Below are 26,693 nucleotides of genomic sequence, written 5' to 3'. Positions count from 1 at the left end.
TGGCCCATCCTATTCCAGGATGACCTCATCTGAACTAATTACATCTACAACAACTCTGTTTCCAAATAAGTTCACATTCTAAAGGACGAGGGGTTAAGACTTCAAATTATTTTTCAGGATCACCATTCAACTCACAGCACAACGGTTTCACTAAATAACACCAGTCCCCCAACAACATGTTTCACATTTCAGTTACCATGGTATATTAACTGTGAGTAATTGCATAAAGTAAAAACCGTGCTGATAGCTTTTGTTAAAAACAAGGCAACGGGCCCCAAATGGAGTTGTTTATTCTAAGCCCCAGATCACCAAGCTGAGACTTGACCGAATTACAGTTTCAGCTCTCCCCGAAATGGAATCTTAAACCAGTCAGTCAGGGATCAGCTGATAGCACTAGTTAGTAATCTGCTGATAGAACCCTGCCATCTCCCAAAGGAAAGTAACCTTGCTGTAACCAACTCACTTTTTTGCCTAGTATAACTTCCTTGTTCCTGCTCCCTTCTGCCTATAAAAGTCTTTCATTTTGTACCGCTCCTCAGAGCTCCTTTCTGTCTGTTAGATCGGATGCTGCCCGATTCAAATTGATTTTTGTTCAAATAAACTCAAAATTTTTAATATACCTCCGTTTATCTTTTAACAGTCTTCAGCACAAAAATCACTATGTAAATAACAGACGCACATCATCATCAGTGACCAATCACGTCACTTCTTCAAAGTCTGTCGGTGACGGATCACTGCGCATATCATAGGAGTAGCATTGCAATAAGCAGCTAACACCCTTAATGCTACAGAAACCAAGGAAAGAGGTTGGAATTATTAAAACTTAAAAGTTTAGAGAAAACTCCATGTAGAGCTAAAATCTAGACTTCTGAGGAATAGGCGCTGAGGGGGCCGCAGTCAGTTGCTGCTGGTGTCTCTGAGGGTATTGGAGGCAAATTAAGTTCATTCTGCTACTGCTGGGAAGTCTGCAAACTAGATTCAGCTGCTTCTACAAGCAGGCACTGCTGCTGCCAGGGTGAAGAAGCATTGTTGGGGTGATGCTCACAGGAACCACAAGGAGACAGGAAGCAGACAGGAAGTGGTGAGTCCTTTCTTCTTCTTCTAGCCTTGCCGTCTCCTTCTAACAAGTTCTGTAGACAGAGCCTAAAATGGAGCCATCTGGCATGCAGATATCTTATTTGAAGAATCCTAGCTGTAGCATCACAGAGCAAAATATAGAAGGGTGGATTTGGAGCTAGAAGACAGTAACTTAATAACTAGTACACTATTCTAGAAACAATAGTGGCAGAGAAATAGAACCAGGTATGCAAGGTAATAGGATGTGTTTTGTTTATCAAGGGAAATTGAAATTAGTTTTGTCCTAATGTCCCTGGTTGACAGAGAATGTGAGAAGAAATCTAATGATGAAACTTAGTTTCAGAAAATTGTAAATGGTGTGCAGAATGTGAACTTTATTTGCAATAGTTTCTAATACCTGCAATGTCTGAAAAGAAGCAATGAATCTGAAAAACAGTGATGAATGTGTTAAAAAAAAACCTGCAAAGTTTGCTCAGTTTTGATGGTCTTATTCAAAAGCAACATTTTATAAGGAGTAATGAATCATTTCCTGCTAAATATTAATGGAAAGTAGAATTTGGTTTTCTTTCTGCTAAAATGCCAAAGTTTAGTCTTGGCAGATTTAGAGGTAGTAAAATGTTATTTAAATTAAAAAAAATTTCTAACTGTGATAAAATACATATAACATAAAATTTACCATCTTAAACATTTTTAAGTGCACAGTTCAGTAGTTTTAAATAGATTCACATTTTTGTGTAAGCAGGCTCCAGAATTTTTCATTATGCAAAGCTGAAACTCTATACCCATTCAAAAACCCCCCATTCTCTCCTCTCCCCAGCTTCTGGCGATCACCATTCTAGTTACTGTTTTTATGAGTTTGACTACTCTACATTCCTCATTTAAGTGAAATCATACAGTATTTGTGTTTTGTGACTGGCTTATTTTGCTTAGCATAATGTTCTCAAGATTCATCCATGTTGTCGCATGTGTCAGAATTTCCTTCCTTTTTCAGACTGAATAATATTTCTTCGTATGTATATACCACGTTTTGTTTATCACTTTCTCTGTTATCAAACATTTCAGTTGCTTCCACCCTTTGGCTATTGTGAAAAATGCTGCTATGAACATGGTTGTACAAATAGCTCTTCAGGACCTTGCTTTTAGTTCTTTTGGATATATACCCAGAAGTGGGATCACTGGATCACATGGTAACTCCATTTTTAATTTTTTAAGGAACCACCATACTGTTTTCCATAGCAGCTGCACCTTTTTACATTCGCATCACTAGTACACAAGCATTCCAGTTTCTCTACATCCTTGCCAAGACTGGTTATTTTCCATTTTTAGTTTGTTTTTCATAGGAGCCATCCTGATGGGTGTAAGGCATATCTCAGTGGTTTTCATTTTTTTATTTGCGTTTCTCTGATGATCAGGGATGTTGATCATCTTTTCATATGCTTCTTGGCCATTTGTATATCTTCTTTGGAGAAATGTCTATTCAAGTCCTTTCCTCATCTTTTAATTGGGTTATTTGTTTATTGTTACTGTTATTGAGTTCTAGGAGTTCTTTATATGTGCTGGATATTTACCCCTTATCAGATGCATGGTTTGAAAATATTTTCTCCCTTCCATTGGTTGCCTTTTCCATTCTGTTGATTGTTTCCTTTGGTGCATAGAAGTTTTAAATTTTGATGTAGTCTGATTTATTTTTTCTTTTGTTGTCTGTGCTTTTGGTGTATATCCAGGAGATTATTGCCAAATCTAATGTCATGAAGCTTTTCTCCTGTATTTCTCCCACATCTGGGAGAAAGTAAAAAGAAGAAGGTAAAAAATAACATTTTATTTTTGCAGAAATAGAAAAAGCCTTCCTAAAACTCACATGAAATCTCAAAAACTAAATTGGGGGGCTGGCCCAGTGGCACAGCGGTTAAGTTCACACATTCCACTTCAGTGGGGGGGAGGTTTGCCGGTTTGCATCCGTGGTGCGGACCTACACACTGCTTGTCAAGCCATGCTGTGGCAGGCGTCCCACATATAAAGTAGAGGAAGATGAGTGTGGATATTAGCTCAGGGCCAGTCTTCCTCAGCAAAAAGAGGAGGCTTGGTGGCAGATGTTAGCTCAGTTCTAATCTTCCTCAAAAAAACAATAAATAAATAAATAAATTATACTACATCAAAATTTAAACTTCTGTGGACCAAAGGAAACAAGCAATGGAATGAAAGCTTTGTGTATGGTGTAAGGTAAGACCCAACTTCACTCTTTTGCATGTGGATATCCAGTTATCCCAACACCATTTGTTGAAAAGACTGTCCTTTTCACATTGAATGGCTTGGGATCCTTGTCAAAAGACATTTGAGCATATATGGAGGGTTTATTTCTGGGCTTTCTATTCTATTCCATTGGTCTGTCTGTCTGTCTTTATGACAGTAACACACTGTTTTGATTACTGTAGCTTTGTAATAAGTTTTGAAATAAGGAAGTATGAGTCCTCCAACTTTGTTTTTCTTTTTCAAGATTGTTTTGGCTATTTGAAGTCCCTTGAGGTTCCATGTGAATTTTAGGATGGATTTTTCTATTTCTGCAAAAATAAAATGTTATTTTTTACCTTCTGCCCAGATAGAAGAGATTCGTTATCTCACTAAAATAATGTTCTGTGGTTTGTGCTGTACTTAATTGTTTTTTAGCGTCTCAATTCTGAAAAAGCTAAAGTTCCTACCAATTGTGTTACCTTCTGCTGTGTTTATTTTTAATTACCGTATTGACACTTTGATTAATAGGCAGCCAAGCTCTAATCATTTATTGTTCTAAGGTATATATGCTCCTATTTAATCAAGTGAGCACATCTCCTCTGATAGTTTTTTATTTTTTTCCTGCCAAGATTAGAGCCTAAATTCAGGAAAAAAACCTCAAGATGTTTTTCACATTTACACTGTGGTGGGGGTTTCCCAGAGGGCCCCTTGGCAATCACAAAGATTTGTTCTTTTATCTTATTGAAAGAGAAATCTAAAACTGAAGTTTATTTGGTATGCTCTAGATTTTGTAATTATTTTCACACTATCTTAAAAAGTGCTTAGGAAGACCTTCCCTGTCAATACAGAAGTGTAACTTTCTCTTGGTTAATTTTATTGTTTTTTACACTTTAAAATAAAAATTGCATATATTTAAGGTGTACAACATTATATTCTGATATACATAATAAAATGATAGCAACAGTCAAGGTAATTAACATATCTGTCTCCTCACATAGTTGTGTGTGTGTGTGTGTGTGTGTGTGTGTTAAGAATACCTGAGATCTACTTTCTTAGCAAATTTCAAGTATACAATACAGTACTATTAACTATAGTAACCATGTAGCACATTCTATCTCTAGAACTAAAATTCATCCTCCATAACTAAAACTTCGCACCCTTTGACAGACATCTCCCGATTTCCCCCACCTCCCTGCCCTTGGTAACCACCATTCTACTCTCTGCTTCTATGAATCTGCCATTTCTAGATTTCATCTATCAGTGAGATCACGCAGTGTGTTTCTTTGTGTGTCTTCACATAATGTCCTCCAGGTTCAGCCACACTGTCACAATCCTGTTGAAAATGGCAGGATTTCCTTCTTTTCTAAGGATGAATAATAGTCTATAGTATATGTATATGACAATTTCTTCATCCTTTCTTCTGTTGACCGATACTTAGGTTGCTTCCGTATCTTGGCTATTGTGAATAATGCTGCAATAAACATGAAACCACAGATATCTCTTTGAGATACTGATTTCATTTCCTTTTTGTATATACCCAGAAGAGGGATTGCTAGATCACATGGTAGTTATATTTTTAATTTTCTGAGGAACTTTCATACTGTTTTCCATAATGGCTGTACCAATTTACATTCCCACCCACAGTGTATAAGAGTTTCCTTTCTCCACATCCTTGCCAACATTTGTTATCTTTTGTCTTTTTGATAATAGCCATCCAAACAGATGTGAGGTGATATCTCATTGTGGTTTTGGTTTGCATTTCCCTGATGATTAGCGATGCTGAGCACCTTTACCTTGATGAATTTTGAAGAGGTAAAGTATTAATATAAATCTGTTTCAGATACTGTGTATACTTTATCTGGAAGACTTGCCAATGTTCTTACTGCCCCTAATATGTTCTTATCTTCAGGAAAACATTGAGCAATATTTAATGAAATTGTTATATATTTTATCCTATAAAAAATTTTATTCTCCATTCTGATATTATTGGCTAGTGTTATTAATTAATCAGAGCCATTGAGTCTTATCATCAACATGTGGTTTCTGTTTTCCTCTCCTGCTTGCCTAAGGGCTTTGCCATATGCTACAAGTACAAATTGGGTCTTCAGCCTCAGAGCCTCAAGAACAGGACTGTCCCATCTACTCTAATTATTAGTACTGCAGTGAATAGACTCATCGGCACAGGCTTCTGAGCCAGCACTGTTTACACCCTGTCAGACTGTACCAGAGGGCTGAACTGTAATTTCCAAATTATTTTTAGATCAGAAGGCATGACTGTGAAAACCTACTAACCCAAGATCCTGTGCAACAAGATCTACATAGTACTGTGTGAACTGATGAGAAAAACCTAATATTTTATTTTGGGGGGAATATTGTTGTATTATTCATAATGTCCTGTTTTCTGTGAGCCTACCAGGAAGCCCTTTCTCTTTCTTCAAATTCTATCTCCAACCCGGAATGGCGTAGACTATGCTTATTAACTGAAATGAAACATTGTTTAAATGATACTTTGTTCTCCCTGACCCCTCGGGCATTCAAGAACAAATACTTCTGCTGAATCTCTTTATTTTGCATGTCAATATAGTAATTTGCAGACATTCAATAAGAATCTCTCCTACTCTCTATCAAGATACACCTGAACAAATCAGCTTTTCTTTCAGGGCTGTACTGGAGTATCGTTTTAGAGAATGAATCTCATTTCATCAGCTGTGACAAGCCTACAATGAAGGAACTAGAATGGTTCTTAATCTGTGGAAACCACACACATAAATGAATCAGGCTGAAATACAATGTCTAGCTTGTAAAAATATATGTTATCAAGACCAATCTTCAGAAACTTTTTCTAATCATAAGGAGAACTAGTAAGAAAAATTATCCAAAACTCAGAAACAAGACAAAAAAATGACTGCATGTCCCTTAATGTCTAACAAACTCCCCCGCCCCCCAGATTATTTAATTTTCTAGGGAATATACTTTTGTGTGATTTAATATTTACTGTTGATCAGAGCCCAGACTTTGTGAAGTTGCAGGTTAAGTTGTAAATTTCTTCAGGGAGAGAGGAAAATGATTTCTTTCCCAAAGAAAAAAATAAATCCAAAGTTTTATTTCAAACCTAGCAAATGTAATTCTGTATGCTTTTCAGATGGACTGTAATATATCCTCCATTCATTTAATTCTCATTTGAACTAACTAACCACCCAACTCACGGGTAAATTAAATAATAATCATTGACACATGTTCATTCTATGTTTGTAAAAAAATCATGTTTTAAAAAATTATACTTTTTTAAAATTAGATTTTGACACTCCCTAATAGCTTCTCTAATTTACCTATTCTAGTTCAAACTACATACTGCTGTCAATCTGATTACCTAAAATACCACTTATGATACTCTCCCCTCCTTGATGAAATATCCTATCGACAGGATAATTTTACTAAAGTCATTAGCCTAGCATACACAATCCTTCACTTTTGAACTCCAGGTGTCTTTAGCACCTTATCTTCCACACAAAATCTCATTTCGGTCAAACAAAAATAAAGTACCTTTTTTTTTTTAACCAATATGTCATAGTAAAACAATGAAATTAAAAAAATCTCATCTGAATTGCTTTATCTGTCCTCTTCCCCTCTTGAAACTTCTATTCCTGCAAGCCAGCTTATTTTATCTTAGCTAGTAACCCCCCGTGGGAAGTAAATGCCTGAACTCTGATAGCATTTAATACAACATGAATAAAGATATATTGTGGTATAATAAAGATATATCTGGTCTTTGTCCCTGGTTCCTGATACAAAGCTTCAAAAACCCTTGGAACTTCCTGAGAGGAGTGTCTTTGTTATACTAGTGGGTAACTTACAGTAGGCCCCTCGATAGCCTCAGGATGGGGACAGGTAACCAGAAAGACCATGTGATTAGAGGATTAGATGCTTTGGCCTTTGAGCCAGCCTGTCCTCCAGGGAAGCAAGAGGGGCTAGAGATTGAGTTAAACATGTGGCCAATGATTTACTCAATAATGTGTAATGAAACCCCAATAAAAACTCTGGACACCAAGTGGAGTTTCCTAGTTGGTGTACACATTGATGTGCTACCTGGAGTCCATGAAGAGAGGCCACAGAAGCTCTGCATTTCCTCCCAGACTTCACCCTATACATGTCTTCATTTGACTGTTTCTGAGTTGTATCCTTTATAATGAAACTAATCCTAAATACAGCACTTGCCTGAGTTGTTCCAGTGAATTATCAAAGTGAGGAGGTTACAGGAACCCCTGAATATATAGTCAAGTCAGTGAGAAGTACAGGTGGGCTGAGGACCTCTGGAACTTGTGGTTGGCAACTGAAATAAGGGCAGTCTGTGGAGGACTGAGCTCTAAACCTGTGGAGCCTGTACTAACTCTGGGTGGTTAGTGTCAGAATTGTATTGCAGTATACTCCATTTGGGATTGCAACAGAGTGTATATCTAACAATGTATTATGTTAATAGCTTACATTTCATGTATGGAGAAAGCATGCTATTCCATTTGTCTGCTTTGGCCGTCTTCTCAGGAATTCTCTCCTATAGGAGAGAACTATGTGGCAGTGGACTATGTGATTTTTTCCCTCTGGGTACAACTAATCAGAGTGGATATATGACCCAGCTGAACCAGTAAGATTCTGTCTTCCAGGAATGTGTATGGGAACACTGAAATGTTAATCCGTTGGTTGGTGGTGCTGGAGCATGAGGTATCTGGCATAGTAAGTACTCAATAGATTTTTGTTGAATGAATAAATGAGAAGTTTCTGTAACTATAGGGCTTGGGGGCGATTTCCTCATGTACATAGAAAAACAGAGAAAATCAGTCTGCTGAAAGAGGTGAAAAGCAGAGACAAAAAGGTCACATGAATCTGGAGAGCTGGTGAGATGACCCACTTTGGGCTGCTGAAGATTTTCCTGTTCCAGATCCAGTGAGGTCCGAAGGCATTCTGCTTTGGTTTTCCTTGAAACGGGTTTGTGTATTCTTATTGTATTTCCCCATTTGTCCAAGTTAGTTTCAGCAGATTTTTGTTACTAGTGTTAAAGAATAATTTTTTTAAATGATAAAATCATGATTCTCATAGAAATAGAAAAATAACATGTATCAAAGATTTTACGAACTCTTTAGTTAAATTTCGAAACCAGATGTTAAAGTATGTTCAAAGGAGAATTTAAACAGACATATTTATTGATCAGGGATATTGAAATGAATTTGCAAGTGGATGCAAAACTGGCTTTTGTGAGAGAGGGAGAGTTGTCACCCACTGGACGGAATTTATATGTATGGCTCTGGGCAAGAATTATTTGCATTATTACTTGTTTTCCACAAGTTAATTTCAGTTCTCTAAAAAGTTGTAAAATAGCCTAGTCAAAGACAAAAGTGAATGTCTCTATATGATCAGCTAATCTTAGCATTATAGCATTTCATTGGAAGTATATACAGTAATTTCTTTTGCTTATTTATTTCATTGAAAGTATGTCCAGGAATCTCTTTTGCTTATTCCAACATCTTAAGTGTTTCCCCATACTGGTAAACAAATGCTTCCTGTATGAAGGAGAGTGTTTCTCATATCTTTGTGTGAGAAAGTTAGCCTCTTTCTGAAAGGCCTGCACCTGTGCAAGGACACAAGCACTCCTGTTGTTACAAAGGCCGAATCAACCCTGGTGACCAAAGGATAACAGAGCCCCCTATATCTAATCTCCCCAATCAGATTTTAGCCACTCAAGTACAGGAAACTTGCCTGATGCCCAGCTGCCCTTCACAAAGTGTGTTGTAAGAAGTAGGTTAGAGGGGGCTGGCCCTGTGGCCAAGTGGTTAAGTTCGAGCTCTCCACTTCGGCAGCCCAGGGTTTCGCCAGTTCAGATCCTGGGCCGCTCATCGAGCCGTGCTGAGGTGGCGTCCCACATAGCAGAACCAGAAGGACCTACAACTAGAGTACAGAACTGTGTACTGGTGGAGCTTTGGGGAGAAGGAAAAAAACAAGAAGACTGGCAACAGATGTTAGCTCAGGTGCCAAGCTTTAAAAACAAAATGAAGTAGGTTAGAGCAAATCAGTATTTGCTAATTGGTTGCTCGAAGTTAACAAATTGAAATAAATTTGTGACTGTTTAAAGATTTGAAACAATGACAACAACATAAACTAAAAATAAACACCCTAGCCTGCCATCTGGAATAATCAGAAACTGAAGATTCTTTGATCTAATAAATGTGTGCCGCTGAACTCACTATCAAGCATTTGAGGCTTTGCTATTATCATATGTCAGGAAGATTTAAAAATCTCTATAAAGCATATGAACAACTACATAATAAATATCACTTATGTTGTATTTTTTATATATAAAGAAAAAAGCCTTTAAAACTGGGAATTTGCATGCACAAAAGAGAGAAAATGAGCTGATTCTATCGTTTTTTTTTTTTCTTTTCCCCATCCCTCCTCCCAGCCCCATGTAAAGCCACATTTAACATGAAAGGATAAAGGATAATAGTGACCTGATAGTGGAGGCTGCTAAGCACCCACATAAATCCAGCTAATAATGAGACAATGAAAACAGAAGTTCTTCCTGGGAGCTGAGTGTGGGGGTTGGGCAAGCATGTCGGCCACAGAGATTAGCTGGTCCAGTCTGAGTGAGGAGACCAATCACTGACCACGGATCTCCCATCTCCAACAGCTGCCTGAATGCTTAGGCGTGCTCTAGGAGATAAATGTAAGACTGACGATCATAGATAACAAATTCAGGATGTTATGACAGCCAGCTGAGAACACACACATGGGTCTTAGGACTGCTCAGCCACAGGGCCCTGTCTCAGTGCCAGCCCCTGTTGTCCCTTCTTCCTTGTTGTGGAGGCTGTAGCCTTCTTTCTCGCCTTCCGGTGCTGCCATCTCACACTGTTGTCTCAGGCTCTGAAGACAAACCCACGACAAGGGATTTTCCTCTTCAGAAGTTTTGTTGTTAATCACTACCAGGAACTAAATTAGCATGAAAAACCATGACAGAAAAAAAGGAAGCTACAGTGTTCTTACGGTAGACTAGTTTCCGACTTAGCAAATGACAAGTGGCAAGTAATTTTAGGATTTCTCCCCTCTACTTTTATTTCTCAAATGGAGTGGAAGGGTGGAGTTTTCCTGCTGCCCTGCCCTCTTACTCCACATTTAGATATAAATGAAACCTGAAGATAAAATCCTGGTGTAAGAGTAGGTATCTCTTTGGTACAAGTGGTCATTTACATTTTTAAGAACTCCTGGAACTTTTCCTTGTTCGGGCAGAATCCTCTTGCAAAAGGGAGACCAATATAATCTCAGGTGGGTGAGTTACTTCCTTTCGGAAAGAGTGGAGGAAAAAACTCTCAGTTGTAGTTTAAATTTTGAAAGACAAATAAATCTTTAAAATTAAGAGAAGCTAAAAAATGCTGATTGTGGAAAATTTTGCCCAGTAATATGAGAATTTCGTTTAAGAAATTCTTCACAGGGCCAGCCCGGTGGCGCAGCGGTTAAGTTCGCACATTCTGCTTCTCCGCGGCCCAGGGTTCGCCGGTTTGAATCTCGGGTGCGGACACGGCATCGCTTGGCACCCCATGCTGTGGTAGGCGTCCCACATATAAAGTAGAGGAAGATGGGCACGGATGTTAGCCCAGGGCCAGGCTTCCTCAGCAAAAGAGAGGAGGACTGGCAGTAGTTAGCTCAGGGCTAATCTTCCTCAAAAAAAGAAAGAAAGAAAGAAATTCTTTACAAACTGAGATGAAGTTGAATACTGGGCACCTAACTGAAAAGCAGTTCCCTTAGGGAGAAAGGGGTCTCCTCGGGTTGGAGTCAGAAAAGACCTTGCTCTGCTGTGACTAAAGAAATTACTCTGGGTATTAAATTAGGGGCACTACCTGATACTCGAACAACATGCAAACAATGTTTTGTGTGATTCTGCAGCGAAGTAAATTGAGTAATTGAAGACTGCAACTTAACTACCAGGAGAGCTGTGGATGGGACCGTGAGGGAGGTGAAGCTTACGTTTGACATCTTTCCCCTTCTGATGCTTTCATCCCCTTCAAGTTTCTTTATTGTCCAACATCTTTTATTTTCCATTCCTTCTCAGTTAGCTAATTTCTGGTAATGTTATTCCTAAGTTATTAATACAGTTGTATGTTACTTGGCAAGAGGTGCACATTCTGAGAAGTGTGTCGTCAGGCGGTTTCACTGTTTTGTGAACATCATGGAGAGTACTTACACGAACTTAGATGGTATAGCCTGCTGCACACCTAGACTATTTGGTACTAATCTTGTGGGACAACAGTCATATATATGTGGTCAGGTTTTTTTTTTAACTTTTTATTAAGATTATGGTAGTTTACAACCTTGTGAAATTCCAGTTGTACATTATTGTCAGTCATGTTGTAGCTGCACCACTTCACCCTTTGTGCCCTCCCCCCACCCCCTTTCCCCTGGTAACCACCAATCAGTTCACTTTGTCTCTATGTTTAACTTCCACCTATGAGTGGAGTCATACAGAGTTCATCTTTCTCCATCTGGCTTATTTCACTTAACATAATACCCTCAAGGTCCATCCATGTTGTTGTGAATGGGATATGTGGTCAGTTTTTGATTGAAACATTGTTATGCAGCACATTACTGTAATTTAAAAGTGGATTTTTAAACATGAAAACACTTATAGAGGTAAAGGAAAGACTAGTGGTGGAATTCAGGTAACATGGCAACCTGCAGGAGAGATTCTGTCTGAATGCCTCATATTCTAATATGTGAGCAATCCTCCTTTCTGCTTCTTGTTTCTTCTTAAGTTTGCTTACTCACTGCCACACATCTACAATTGCTATTGGCTCACCTCCTATTTAAAGTGTTGGAGGGGCCAGCCCTGTGGCTGAGTGTCTGCTTCAGCAACCCAGTGTTTGCAGGTTCAGATCCTGGGCACAGACCTACGCACTGCTCATCAAACTATCCTGTGGCAGCATCCTACATAGAAGCACTAGAATGACTTACAGCTAGAATATACAACTACGTACTGGGACTTTGGGGAGGAAAAAAAAAAGAGGAAGATTGGCAACAGATGTTTGCTCAGGGCCAATCTTCCTCACCAAAATAAATAAATAAATAGATAAAGTATTGGAATTTTGTTAAGTTCTTGTTTTCCTTTCTTCTTTCCAAACAGAATATGACAGAATCTGTTATCAGTTATTTATACCTTGACTGAAGCCTATTTACATTATTCTGCCACTCCCATACTTAATTGCATTTATCTTTTACTTTTGATAAACCTTCACCTAACAGACTTGGACACCTAGCCTGTGGCCCTGATGCAGACTTGACTGAGTTAAATAATCCTGATTCATGTCAAATGAAAGATAGGCACTCTAATCCCAAAGGAGGACCTCATGTACTCAGCAGAGGTGGTTGGATGCTATAATCCCGAGATGGGCTCCAAATGCACAGTAGATCCCTTCCAGCCAGCTCAGTGCTTACACAACTGATAAGCCCAGGAAGCAGGGAATCAGAGAATTTGCTTTTCTAATATGGGAAGATAGAGTTTATGATGTTTTGACATCAAAGACCATCGCACTTTTCCTCCCTCAGGGCTCATTTCCAAGAGCCTACTTAGAGTGTCCAAATGGTTTCCCCACTTGGTAGCAACACTTTTTCACTGAGCTTTCAAGCTTTGGTCTCTAATAATATATTTTTTTTCTTTAAAACCTTTGTGAAGTAAAAGGCTTTATCTCTTTTGAAAGGAATTTCAGATGTTAAGGGAGAGAAAGAAGAGTATTTGAGGAGTAGAGTAGTGAGTAGGGTACCTTTCCCATGGCTCCTGAAATGTTCCTCATCTGACCCCTGTACCCAGTTGAGAACCACTAAATCTTCTGCTTTACCATTAGCAAAGATTTGATCAAGTTTAACATCCTGTTCTGTGTGTTATTAAAGCAATATTAATTTTTATTGGCTCTCCAAATAGAAAATTATAATATAAAATATACTTATTCACACTGCGCATACCCTCAGAGGTACAATAAATATTCTATTGATCTATGCTTTGCTTTTCATTCTTTAACACTCATGAAATATGCTAATAATATAAACTTGAGAAAGTATAGAGAACATTGATGTTATTCCTTAAACTTCCACTCCAGTTTTCTTTATGTATATAATAGTTTGTACCCTAAGATTTCTTCAAGTGATAGTAAAGTAGCGTCATACTCAAAATATCAGCTGAGTTTTTTGTGCTGGTGATGACAATAGAAGGATATCAAGAAATGGGGAGTTAGGTTTCACTTCTGTATAGTGAACATAAAAGATTATTCACTGAAGGTGGGGGAGGCTATGCATGTGTGGGGCAGAGGTACACGGGAACTCTCTGTACTTGCCGCTAAATTTTGCTGTAAGCCTAAAACTGCTCTAAAATTAAAAAAAAAAAAAAACCTGTTTAAAAAAAAGTTATCCGAGTAGGAGTGAAACAAGGTACCTGTGTAGGGTCTTCCCTGAGTCACGTTTTGATGTAAATAATAGTTAACATTTTTTCAGTTTTGAACTATGTGATAGACACTGTGCCACATGCCATAGGCACGACTGCTATTTGTCACCAGATATCTGTTCTTGTCTTCCACTTAGTAATAAAACTCTCCGTTTTTAGCTGGGCATTTGGCTCCCTAGCATAAAGGCTTTATTTCCTAGCTGCCTTTGCAGGTAGGTGTGCCAAATAACTAAATTTCTACCCATAGGGCACAACTGGAATTGGTGAGTACTTTTTCTGGGCAGTGAACCAAAGGGAGAGAGCGTATCTTTTCTGGCCTCTTCTTTCTAGCAGTTTGGCCGTTCAGCTGTGTTCCCACACTTAGCTGAAAGCACCCCCTCTCACTAGGTGCTGCCATAGAACTAACTTCTAACTGACAGGTGTCAGCAAAGGTAGCATTCTGGAAAATTGTCTTTAAAGGGTGGAGGCATCGTCTTCTTTACACCTTTGTTCTTTCTACTAGCTAGAAGCTTCAGCAGATTTGCAGGAAGATTGTGAGGATGGAAGAGCAACAAGATAGAAGACTGGGACCTTGAGGACTGCCGCTGCCCCACTTACTTCCAGCATAATATGCGTGAAAGAGAAGAACTTGCATCTGATTGAATTGTCTCTTGTTTTTAGGTTTCTGTGTTTCATACTAAACGGATCCTTGGAATCCATTAAGCACTTGGAAGTGGGTACTGTACCTAACAAGAACTAAAGTCGGGGTACTGGCCTAGAAGCTGGGCAGCAGGTGGTATAGACTCCAAATTGCAGCCTGATGATTTGATGGCAAACATTTCCCTGCTTTGGCTTGGAAAAGAGACCATGTGCTGACCGAGGCTGTAACTTTAGGGCCAATGACAGGAAAGATGAATGATTTCTGTGTGTATTGGCTCTTTCTTGACACTTTCAGCAAAGCCTTCCAGGCTTAAGACAGGCAGTATAGAAACAGACAGAAGGGCCTACAGTTTTGCTACAAGAGGCCTGCAGTCCAAGTTGATAATTTGGGCCCTTGCAGGGATGAGAAGAGCAACAGCTTCTGCACCCCAGCTCAACCAGGTGTAAGCAGTGGCTGAAAACCTACAGCTTTGGCAGGAGATAAAACTAGTGCCTCATTATACAAAAGCATCGACCAGCTGGCAGAGAGTAGATTAAGGGTTGTTTCTTCGCACTCAAGCCTGTTGTAAACAACTTCGAGGTAGCTGCCATTAAGATGAGAGAGAAACGGATGGGCAGAATACCACAACCGATAAGTAAAAGACAAGTCTTCAGGCTTAAAAACAAAAAACTCAATGTCTCGACAGGCTCTTTGGCTGTGATTACAAGGACAGAGAATTGACAGAAAGTAAATAAAAATGCCTTCCTATTTGAAAGAATTATATTGCCTGCAAGGAAGAACTTCTGAAATAGCAAAGCTAGAGGCCAGGAGGACTGGATTAGTCTTCTGGGGCTGCCATCAAAAAATACCACTGACTGGGGGGCTTAAACAACAGAAATGTATTTTCTCACAGTTCAGGAAGCTAGAAGTCCAGGGTGAAGATGTCAGCACATTTGGCTTCTCCTGAGGTCTCTCTCCTTGCTGTGTAGACAGCCACCTTCTCACTGTGTCCTCATGTGGCCTTTCCTCTCATGACTCTTTCTCTTTTCTTTCAAGGACTACCATCATATTGGATTAGGGCACCACCATTTTGACCTCATTTAACCTTAATTACTTCCTTAAAGGCCCTATCTCCAAATGTAGTCACATTGGGGGTTGGGGCTTCAACATGTGAAAGACAGTATGTCAACATATGAAGGACAGTAAGTGAAAGAGTTCATCATAGAGGGCAGACCCAAGGGCTGCCTGGTAGGCTAATCAAGGAACTCCATTCCCAGGCCAGGCAGCCTTTGCGATTCCTGCCCAGCAGAGTTCAATAATTTCTATGGACCAGTGCCGACGGGGTTGTGTGAAAGTTTCCTGTTTTCTCCTTAGTCAACTGGAATTTTAGTTAAAGTTATCCTAGTCCTGTTTTACCATTATATATTGAGTAAGAGTGAAGGGATAGGGCAAATAACTTTTAGTTTGTGGGTTTCTGGACTGTGAGTGGCTACATCTTGCCATGATGGGGATGAATGAATTGGCACCCAGAGATTCTGGGCTTTGAGTTTAATGCAGTAACCAGATGACACTTTGGAGTTATGTCTCAAAGGGAGGGGGTCTATATGTGGAAAGAAAGAGCATGTGTGGATGAGTGGACTGTGGCAAGGACTGCTACTTGTCTCCTGCTTTGTTTCTTGAAATAAAGACTACATTTCCCAGCATTCCTTGCAGCTGTGTAATTTTTCCAGGAAGTGTTTTTAAAAAGAATGGTCAAACCCTACCTTACTTTTTCTCCTTCCTGCTAGCTGGAATGAGGACATGATTTTTGGAGCTTCATTACCCATCTTAGACTATAGAGTAAAGCTGCCTGCTGTGCACAGCGGAGCAAAAAGATCTAAAGAGCTAGATCCCTGTCACTATGGAAGGACTACCTCTAGGCTTCTTTTACATGAGACAGAAATAAACTATACTTTTAAAGCCAGTATTATTTGGGGTATGCTGGATTATTCTGTTGTCAGTTTGGCTAACCTGGGAAATGTGTTTCCCAGAATCCCCTTTCCTCTATGATTCCAGGTTAGAGTTGACCACAGAGGAATTTGCTCATAATCTGGGAGGCAGAAGTGAAACAGTATCCACCCTTCTGAAGGCCTTCATTGTCCCAAGTGATGATGGGCAGACGTCAAGGTGCTCAGTGGGCTCAGCTTGTCCACTCTCCTCTGTTCTGTTGCAGGCTCTTTTTCTCAATCGCTGGCCCTGCTGATCAACAACCACCAGATTCCCAGCAGTGGACATACAGGGATTGTAGCTGTGGAGAGGCGTAGCTTCCCAGAGTGCTGAGTGAGCTCCCCATTTGCAGTCCCATTTTGGCTGACGGATGTGCTTGGCTTCTCTGATTTCCTTTCAAGCTTCAACTTGTCCACCCACCCCCAAGAGCTTTGGGAGGATTGCTTAGTTACTGTTCCTCCAGCTTCCCCTTCCGGATCTTTACTTCCTCAGCTCCTCCCACGGTTGTATAAGCTCTAATTCTGTAATAAGTCCGTCGTCTCATAATACACATAGTGACTCTATTCCCTCACTAAACCCTGACTGATACATTAGGTTTTAAAGCATATGTAGGCCACCTTTACGCGAATGGAGACACTTACATTATCTCATTAAATCTTCCTAAGAACCATAGGAAGGTGGCACTGTTATTATCTCCATTTTACTGATGTGGAAACAGGTTTAGAGAAGTTAAGTAACATTCTCACTGTCATGCAGCAAGTAAGTGGTGAAGCCGCGTTTGTAACCCAATCTCCCTGCAAGAGCCCGAGGGCTTAACCTCTATACCTCGATACATATACACCTACTGTCCAGGAGTACTACTCTGATTCTTATCCCTTGTTGCTTTAGAGTTTTTATCTTGAAAGTCCACCATGCTGAGCAGAGAACCATATTATATGAGCAACAATCAATAAAGATTGCCAATATGTCTCCAAGGTTTAGTTAATGGCTTGGGAAGGAATCAGTTTTATTGACAGTCTGTTAGTTTATTTCCACTTCAGCTCCCCAAAAGCAAAACCCCTGATTAGGTAGAGCTCCACTCAAGGCAAGAGCTAGGGTCCATTTTTTGGTTTTAACTAACATTTAAAAGCGGAGGAAAGATTAATGTCACATCCTTGGCATACTGCCTACTGAAGCAGAGACTTTAGGCTAAGTTGTCACAATCAGTTCTTGCATGTGTGTGTGTGTGTGTACAAAAAGAAGCATTAATTCTCATAATTTTTATTAAATCACCCTGAATTCAAGAGTTTCAAAACAACTTAACTCTTTAAAGAAGCTACACTTGAGAACAGACACATTTGCATACCTCATAGCCCTTTGTCTCAACATTTTAGTGTGTATTTCCTAGGAACAAGAATATTGTCTTATGTAACGATTGCACAGTTAATCCAATTCAAAAATTTAACATTGATACCTTATTCTGTGACTCATATTCTGATTTTGTCCCAGTAATGTCCTTTATGGGACTTTTTTTCTTTGAGGATAGTGTTGAGGATCACATATTACATTTAGTTGTCATGTCTCTTTCGTCTCCTTCAATCTGGAAAAGTTCCTTATTCTTTCTTTGCTTTTCATAATATCAACATTTTTTAAGAATCCATTCTATTTTATAGCACGTTTCTCAATTTGGGTTTGTCTTATGTTTCCTCATGATTTGATTCAGTTTACGCATTTCTGACTGAAAAATAACCAGTCATGAGTCCTTCTCAGGATATCAGTGCTGGTGGGCATACTATCTAATACTTGGTTTTATTCCCATTGCTTTCTACTGTGGTGCATATAGTTTTTCCCCCCAAACCCAGCCACAATCAATTCTGAAAGAACAAAAGAGCAGGTCAGAGCCTGAAATTGGGATGTACAGGAAAAGGAAGTCAGACCGGTCTGACATTTTTGGGATATACTATACACACATACCCACAGGGAAGGGAAGAAGAAGGTAGGCAACCTGGAGAGCTGCTAGAAAGTACTTCTGAAATCTTCTAGATCTCAGTACTTTATAGGGAGTCAGACACCTCATTTTCTTGGCCAGCGTGGAAGATACTGTCAGTACCATACCCGTATCCCCACAACACTTACTGTTTCTATACATACAGACAACGTCCTATGCTAGGGCATGACTCTGACTGAGGACTTTCTCTCAGCCCAGGTGCACAGCAGGTTCTGAGCGCTGAGGAGTTACCCCTGGGAGCAACTCTCAGCTAATGACTGATAAGAATTAGAGGATAAATACCCCAGCTTTCTCTCCCCCTGGTGGGACAACTCCCAGAGGCTCCCAAAATGATTGAGCCTCAGTTCCCCCAGTGGTAGCTTGGTAATTAATGTAACTGGTCTAGGCTTCCTCCCTTGCATATCTCAGTTCCCCACTCTCCTAAGAACGCTTCCTAGGATCACCTCTCAAACTACTTGCTTTGAAATCTTTTGCTTAGGGTCTGCTTCTAAAAAGTCTGCCCTAAGGCAGCTCAGTTGCGAGGCTGCCCCAACATAATTGGCTAAACGTCTCCATTTCATCAAGCTTGAAATTCTACCCCTTGGAAATGCATATGGGGTGTCAGTATTAACTTGGGAAATTCAAACACCCTGTGCAGGATTAAAAAGTGGCTGTTATATTTTTTAATATCTTAGGGAAAATTAGTTGGTTACATTGCTTTCCTTTTATTAATATTCAACCTGGCCTCAGTATTGCTCAGAAGAATCATTAACCACCAAGATGTAAGTAAATTCCTACTGCCTCATTCTGGAGCAGGCTTGATAGAGTTGTTTATGAAGGAGTATGATCTCAACTCTACATCTGCAATCTGGAGTTGAGAGACTGAATATACAGATAGACAATGGCCAGATCATATATAAAAACACATCTTTTGACCCATGAAGGGGATCAAAACATGCCACCCAAAATATGCCATTTGGCATATTTGTGAGCTGAAGGCAATTGAGAAAGAGTGATGCCGGAAGGACTCTGTGCCCTCTCCCTTTCCGCCTAAAAGCAGGTCACAAACTTCCCGTTAGAAAGGTGGCCTCCTGGCACCAGGAAGAAGAGAACATTCTTATCACCAGAGACAGAGAGTCACTTTCCCACAATTTACTGCCCGTAGAAACCTAAACCCCTTTTCTTTGTCTAGTCATTTCCCTGCATATTATAGCCCTTGGTTAAAAGGGTATATCAGGCTCTGAGTCTAACCACTTCTTTGGGGTATTCAGTTCTTCACTATGAAGCCCCCATGGCACGTAAAAATATTCACATCAAATACAATTTGTACGCTTTTCCTCCTCTTACTTGGTCTTTCGTTAGCTTAATTTTCAGGGCCCAGTCACTGAACATAAGAGGGCAGGGGAAAAGTTTGTCCTCCTATATGCCAACAACCTGAAGCAAACTGCCCAGGAAACCGATCTATTATTTACAATGGCCAGCTCAGAAAGCTGGCATGCTATAAGTCAGACTTGCAGGAAGTCAGACTGCTATCTCTACTGATAGTTCGAGAAACTAACACCTAATCCTGTGACAACCAGCCTCAAATGGCCAGGACTTGATTAATAACTGAAGGCTTCCCTAATTTTTGTCCCCAATTCCAACTTACAACCAGCCAGAGAAAGCGATATATGCATCCCTAACCAATCACATAACCTGCCTCACTTCTAATCAGGCCACCTACAGGTTCCCCATGCCAACAGCCTTTATTTAGGGTATATTTGAAACCTTCCCCGTTTTCCACTATGAAGTTTTCCACTTGTTTGCCTGCCTTTGAGTCTCTGCTGTTGATACAAATAATCCACAATCAATCTACAAGTCAAAATTGGGGTGAGTTTATTATATGAGCCAGGTTGAAGACGACCTTCACCAAGGAAGGAAGCCCTCCAAAGAAATGGGGTATACAGAGTGGTTACATACTATCTTGTAACAAAGAGCATACATCACATATGACAGGAGTATCCTTTTTACAACAGTCATGAGCTATCTTGCTGGCACAGCAGTTCAGTGGTCACGAGGTGAGCACAGCAAGTGGGTGATCAGCAGCTCAGTGGTCAGGAGATGAGTTAAAGCAGGTCAGTAATTAATCCTTAGTTTCTGGGGAAAAAAATGCTTATCCTTAAAGAAATGCTGATATGGGGGAGGCAACATCCCTATCTGTAAGGTCATCATTTTTGGCTTTGGGACATTGTAAAAGTTTAAAGCAGATGTACAGTGCATGCTCAACAGGCCATGGCAGGCCTCTCTGGGGAAAAAATGTCAGGCCGAATTAGTTTTAAACCAAATGGCCTCCACATATAGTCCAATACATCCTATTGCTTGTCATTTATTCATCACTGCCAAAACATAGTAATGGTGGTTGACTCCCTTGCTATAGCAAGCTCTGAATAAGTAGCCTTCACTTGTTCTCATTTGGTTGGTCTTTGTTTATTTCCACAGTGCTGACCTTAGTAATTATACCTTATTCTCTCCATCTACATTGTCCTAATATGAATGCCTTGCTGTTTTAAAGTTCCAAATATAAGGATGTTTTCTATCCCTGGATAAGATTGCACTTTAATCTCAGCAATACTGCAATTTTAGGACACAAAGAGATAAAGGCAATAGGAATTCACATATCCTTTTCCCCCTATCAAATTCACTCACAAAAACAATATTTAGACATTACCAGTATTGCATTTGTCCCTCATCCTTTGCCTGAGGTGGGAATCTTCAACTGTCTGAAGTTTCCTAGTTCCTAGTTCCTATCATCCTGCATCCTCAGCATCTGAGGGCTGAAGACTCTAACGTGGCTGCCTGCAGCTTTGCTGTTGTGTCTCTTTACAGAACCTTCCAGGGGACGTGAAGCAGTGTCTTAACCCTGTTAGGGTCCATGTGGTGTAACTGCCTTATAACCTCCTAGGCTGGTTATTTATTTATTTGTTTTCAACCCTCGTTCTCACACTTAGTGCTCTGCTGTTTGTTGTAAGGTGCTTAGATTCTGTAACCTACTTTTACTAGCTGGTTTTTTGATCAGATTCTGCCAATGGAGGGAGATTAAAAGACAGGAGGAGGACAGATGTGACTCTTCTTTTCGTTTCAAACAGCAGTTGAAACAACAAAGACTGCAACCGTGATAAAAAGAATGGAGGTGGCAATAGCATTGGCGGCAGAGGCAACAGTAGTAACAATGTGTGGGGCAGAGGAAGCTACAATGACTCCAAAAGCAGCCCAGGCTTGCAGGCTCCTGGACTGCAGCTCAGGTAGCTGGATTCTAGTAACACGCCCTAGCTGCACATACCCTTGGTCTGTGCTTAACCATTTTGTTCCCTCAGCCTAGAAATCGTAGTCCTTTACTACTCATTGAGTAACCTTCCCTTCTTCAGACTTCTCAACAAACTTGAACCAATTCCTTTATGTAAATCTCTTCTGGTTGAAATAACTAGAGTGGTTTTTGTTTTCCTAATTGCATACTGAATGATAAAGATCCTCAGTGGTGACATCCAGTTAGAATTCTACCCATAGTGAAATCTCAGTGCATCTTTCTTTTGTTCTATTTGGGGTTTGAAGGGATAAGTTTTCTGTCTCTCTCTTTTTGGGAAGATATTCGCCTTAGGGAAAGAGCCTCAAGCAGTGGATTTGCATAGATTATTCATTCTCTCTTGGTGCAAATATGCAAATATATTCCAAGAAAGGACTCTGTGACCTTGAGCTACTTTGCTTAAGGATAACAGTTGTAATACTTTAGTACTCTTTGTTTATAAATATAAAAATATAAACAATAAAATAATAAATGTTAAAAAAAATTCTTTGCTAAGCCCCATGTGGAGCTCTTCCAGAATATCTCCCATAATACAGGTTTTCCGGGTCAGCAGTCGGAGGTATGGTGAAGAGTTGTGGAGGTAACGTAACGTTTGTCATCCTCAAACACGTTTCTCTCTGTATGAAGCCCAGTGATGCACTGGTGTGGAAGCACTGGTTGTTTTTAAAAAAACCAAAAGACCCACTTCTCTGGCAATAAATAAAAAACCACTGCCTTAAGCCCATGAGTCTCTCCTCATCCTTGCATCCCTGACTATTCTGGCCTCTTCCCTAGAACCTCTCAGACTTCCTAAGGTCAAGCAACTAAAGGGTTAATGACCCTGCTTCAGAATTGTGACCACTGTCCTTTCTGATTGGTTGATGTCCATGCCAGTCACTACTGGGCTGGGCTCTGACGCCCACGTCTCCTGTCCTACGGTGCCCCTGCCTTAGTGAGAGTTAGATCCTAAGCCCAGTGAGGAAGACAGGGCCTCTGATTTGGTGCTGGCACTCCAGCGTTAAAGACTTAGGGTCCATCTAGGCACCCCTTGCTGATGATCCCTCTGAGTGGCCCTCATATGACTGTTGTTGGAAGCTGCAATTTCTGTAGAATTTTGGCTCTGAGCAAAAGAAGGAGAGAAAACGCAGTTGGGTAGGTCATAGTCCAGGCAAATGCAGCCATGGATAGAGAGAGCTCTGTATTCTCTGCTGGCATTGCAGATACTGCCAAAACAGGAGGGAGGGTGCAGGAAAAGACAAGGCTCTTAGGGAAGTTTGGAGCCAAGGGTGACCTGGGGTATGGGTACCAGTTTTCAATATCCTTGTTGAATTTCACCTCTGCTCGATGTGATGAATTCATTAAAACTCACTGAATGCCTACTGACCAAGGACATTAACATTAATTTTATTAATAAATATGTTAACTAATACTTACAGAGCATTTTCTCTGTGTCAGGTTCTATTCTAAAACTATATTAACTCATTTAAGAAATCATCATCAACCATATTTTACAAATGAGAAAACTGAGGTACAGAAAATTATTTAAAATTTATCTAGCAAGCCAGCATGAACCCAGGCAACCTGGCACATGAGCACACATTTAACTGCCTTTCTTCTGGCCTGAAGGATTATCTTTGTCTTATTTTTTAAATGGCATTTTCTATTTGATTGTTGATAATATGTATATTGATTATATAAAAGTCTAATTATTAGGAAAAAAATTTTACTGAAAAATTTTGAATGGATTTGCTTTAGTTCAATGGAAACTGAGAAATCAGCACCATGAATAAAACTGCTGGTTGTAAGACAAATTTAAAACTTGTTTATATTACAGGTCACGTAATGACTATCGATTCAATTGAAATATTGTTGGAAGAGTTTTATGCAGTTCTTTCCATGAAATCATGGCTCATACTGGAGCATCATTTAGCCAGTGAGAGCTGCATAGAAAGGTAATATCAAATATTTCTAAAAATCAACGAATTATTTAGAAATATTGTATAATTTGAAGAACAATTTGCACCAAGCTTTTATCATATGGTAAGCAGCTTTATACACACCTACATATGTACATATGTAATTGAATAAACAGTTTTATACATATATATAACTTACATAATTTAGAAATGAAGGAAAATATATTTAAATTTTTTTACATTTATATATCGATATATAGATTAATTTACAATATACAGTGATGGTTAAATATGTTGAATATCATCCTTGGCTGCAAATATCAGCCAATCTCATCTCAAAGAGGCTGAACTGGTAAGGAAAGAAATTTATTTTTTCCAACATAAGTCCAGGGTAGGGTGAAGGTTTAGTAATGTCACCCAGGTCCTTTCCGTATCTGTTCTGTTTTCCTTAGTGCGAGGATTTACCCTTAGGCTGGAGTCCCTCATAATCTCAATATGGCCACAGGACTTCCTGCTGTCACATCTGTGTTGGTTTAAAATATAGCCACAAATGTTTTCATACTCCTCCTTGCAAAAGTGGAGCATAATTTCCCTCCTCTTAAATGTGGGCTGTATTTAGTGATTCACTTTTAATGATTAGAATGTGATAGAAATGACAGTGTGTTTCTCCTGAAATTAGGACACAAAGGCATTGGGTTTCCTCCTTACTCTTTCTCTTGGATCACTCACTCTGGGGAAAGCCAGTTACCATGTCTTGAGAACACTCAGTTAACCTCATGGAGAGGTTCCCATGGCAAGTAACTGAAGCCTCCGACCAAGAGCCAGCAATGAACTGAGACCTTCTGCCAACAGCCATGTGAGGGAGCCATCTTGGAAGTAAATCCTCCAGCCCTAGTCAAGCCTTCAGATGACTGTAGCAATAGCAAATGTCTTGACTGCAATCTCATGAGAGGCTCTGAGCCTGAACCACCCAGCTAAGCTGCTCCTGAATTCCTGACTCATGGAAACTGTGAGGTAATAAATGTTTGTTGAGGTAACCAATGTAATTTGTAACATGGCACTAGACAACTAGGGCAATAACAATATATGACAACATCTAGGGGGAGAAGGAACCAATCCCTCTCTCTTTCTCCCTCTGTCTCTCTTCTTTCTTTTTTCTGAGGCTTCCCAGCAGACTTCTTTTCGCCTTTCACTGGGCAGACTTGGGTCACATTCAATTTCTTACTCAGTGACTGGTAAGAGAATATTACCCACGATTGGCTTATGCTGAGTAAGATCCACCCCCTGGAGCTGGAGCTGGAGGCAGCTCCTCTGAAATAGAAGACTGTGTAGAGGACAGTGACCTCTGTTAGGAAGGAAGTAGGGTAGAAGAATGGATATGGAGGTGACGTCATCAAGATAGTCTAGATCGTGCTGTGTAACAAATATCCACCAATTCTCATTGGTGTAACACACCAGAAGTTCATTTCTTTCTCATACAACCTGTCTAATGTGGTTTGGCAAGGAGACCCTCACTGAAAGAGGATTCAGCTCAACGCTTGCTTCTATGATCTCCTCAAAGGTGGGATGGGAAAGCGGCAAATTGTTTACTGGGTCCTAAACCATCTTCCTGGAAGTGACACCCATCACCTCCTCTCCTATCTTATTGACCACAGTGAATACAGATTTCCCTCAACTTATGATGGGGTTATGTCCCCATAAACCCTACATAAGTTGAAAATAACGTAAGCCAAAAATGCACCTAACCTACTGGACATATGGCTTAGCCTAGTGTACTTCAAACATGCTCAGAACCCTTACTCAGCCTACAGTTGGGCAAAATCATATAACACAAAGCCTATTTTATAATAAAGTGCCAAATATCTCATGTAACTCATTGAATACTGTACTGAAAGTGAAAAGCAGAATGGGTGTAGGGTGCAGAATGGTTGTAAGGGTATTGGTTGTTTACCCTCATGATCACGTGGCTGACTGGGAGCTGTGGCTGGCTGCCATTGCCCAGAATCATGAGAGAGTATCGTACCACATATTGTTAGCAGAACCGGCACAGGGAGAGATCCTAGCTTAATAGCTGGTGCTAGATCTTTCCTAGCATGTGTGAACAGGTCTTAGCAGACGGCTTGCAAATTTCAGTGAAAACAGTATTGACTCAGCATCAGGTATTTAATCGCAGCTATGATATCAGGTCCAATAATGTGTAATTTGCTAATCATCCTCAAGTTATAAACAACATGTTGAAATTTTAAAGTGCTTCGGTGTGTAAGTCTGCAGGTCAATGGCTCACCTTTTCTCAGGATTCTTCGTGCTTGTGGAGTGGCTATTATGCTAATCAGCTGCACGGAAGCCTCCTGGCCAAGGAAACAGATCGATTCTCCTACTGAGCTAGTCTTCCCGTTTCAGTCCTGCAAAGCTCCTGACCAACTGGCCTTCAGGTTCTCTGCTTTGCCTTCATCTTTTGAGTTCTTTTATGTCTGTCTGAGAGCTGACCTATTGATAAATCTGGAACCACAGCTCCGTTTTTCTGACTCCTAGTTCTAGTATCATTCTAGCTAATTCCATCTCATTTTTCAGCTCTTTCCAAGAAGCTCACCATCTCACTGCTCCACCCAGCCTTGCTGTTTTTCATGTCCCTCCTTTCTTCTCCCACAGCACATCTTCTAGTTCCTTTCTCTATAAAGCATATATCATACCACTCTGCAGAAACTGATTTCCTGGGTATCTTCCACCCCAGCCTGTAAGTTCTTTGAAAGTAAGTTCCATGTTTTATGTGATTTTTAAAATTCACAGGTCCAGTGTAGTGAATAGTACCATAGTGCCTGATTATAGGAAGTGTTCGATGAATGTTGAATGAATAATGAATATTACAAAAGATCAAACTCCAAGGAGGGGGATTATATGTTCCTGCATTCTAAAAATTTCCAATACTCTAACAGAATCTTTTAAAATTCACTATAAAGATCCATTTTTTTACTTCCTAAAGTAGGGTAAGCTAAGCATATCTATTGAAATATGAATAACTGTGGGAAGTACAACAAATTTAGGCCTTAATTTAATATCAACATTTCATCCAATTAACTCCTTACAAGGGTGACATTGGCAGTGTTTCTCAA

At 39.9% G+C, this 26,693-nt stretch overlaps 1 long non-coding RNA gene across 2 annotated transcripts in view; it reads left to right on the top strand.

The window, feature by feature from the left end:
- LOC111773929 (uncharacterized) overlaps window positions 1-26,693 on the top strand; it is a 96,097-nt gene that overhangs the window by 29,468 nt on the left and 39,936 nt on the right. Inside the window, exons 2-4 of one of the 2 annotated variants that reach the window (XR_011439701.1) lie at window positions 16,609-16,715; window positions 23,502-23,619; window positions 24,263-24,597. This is a non-coding gene — a long non-coding RNA (uncharacterized lncRNA). Of the gene's footprint in view, window positions 1-740; window positions 1,082-16,608; window positions 16,716-23,501; window positions 23,620-24,262; window positions 24,598-26,693 lie in introns of those variants that run through there. The other variant, XR_011439703.1, reaches the window with a different exon arrangement.

Source organism: Equus caballus, chromosome 6 (genome assembly GCF_041296265.1).
Source record: "Equus caballus isolate H_3958 breed thoroughbred chromosome 6, TB-T2T, whole genome shotgun sequence".
Lineage (NCBI taxonomy): Eukaryota > Metazoa > Chordata > Mammalia > Perissodactyla > Equidae > Equus > Equus caballus.
This window is presented reverse-complemented; position numbering and strand designations above follow the sequence as displayed.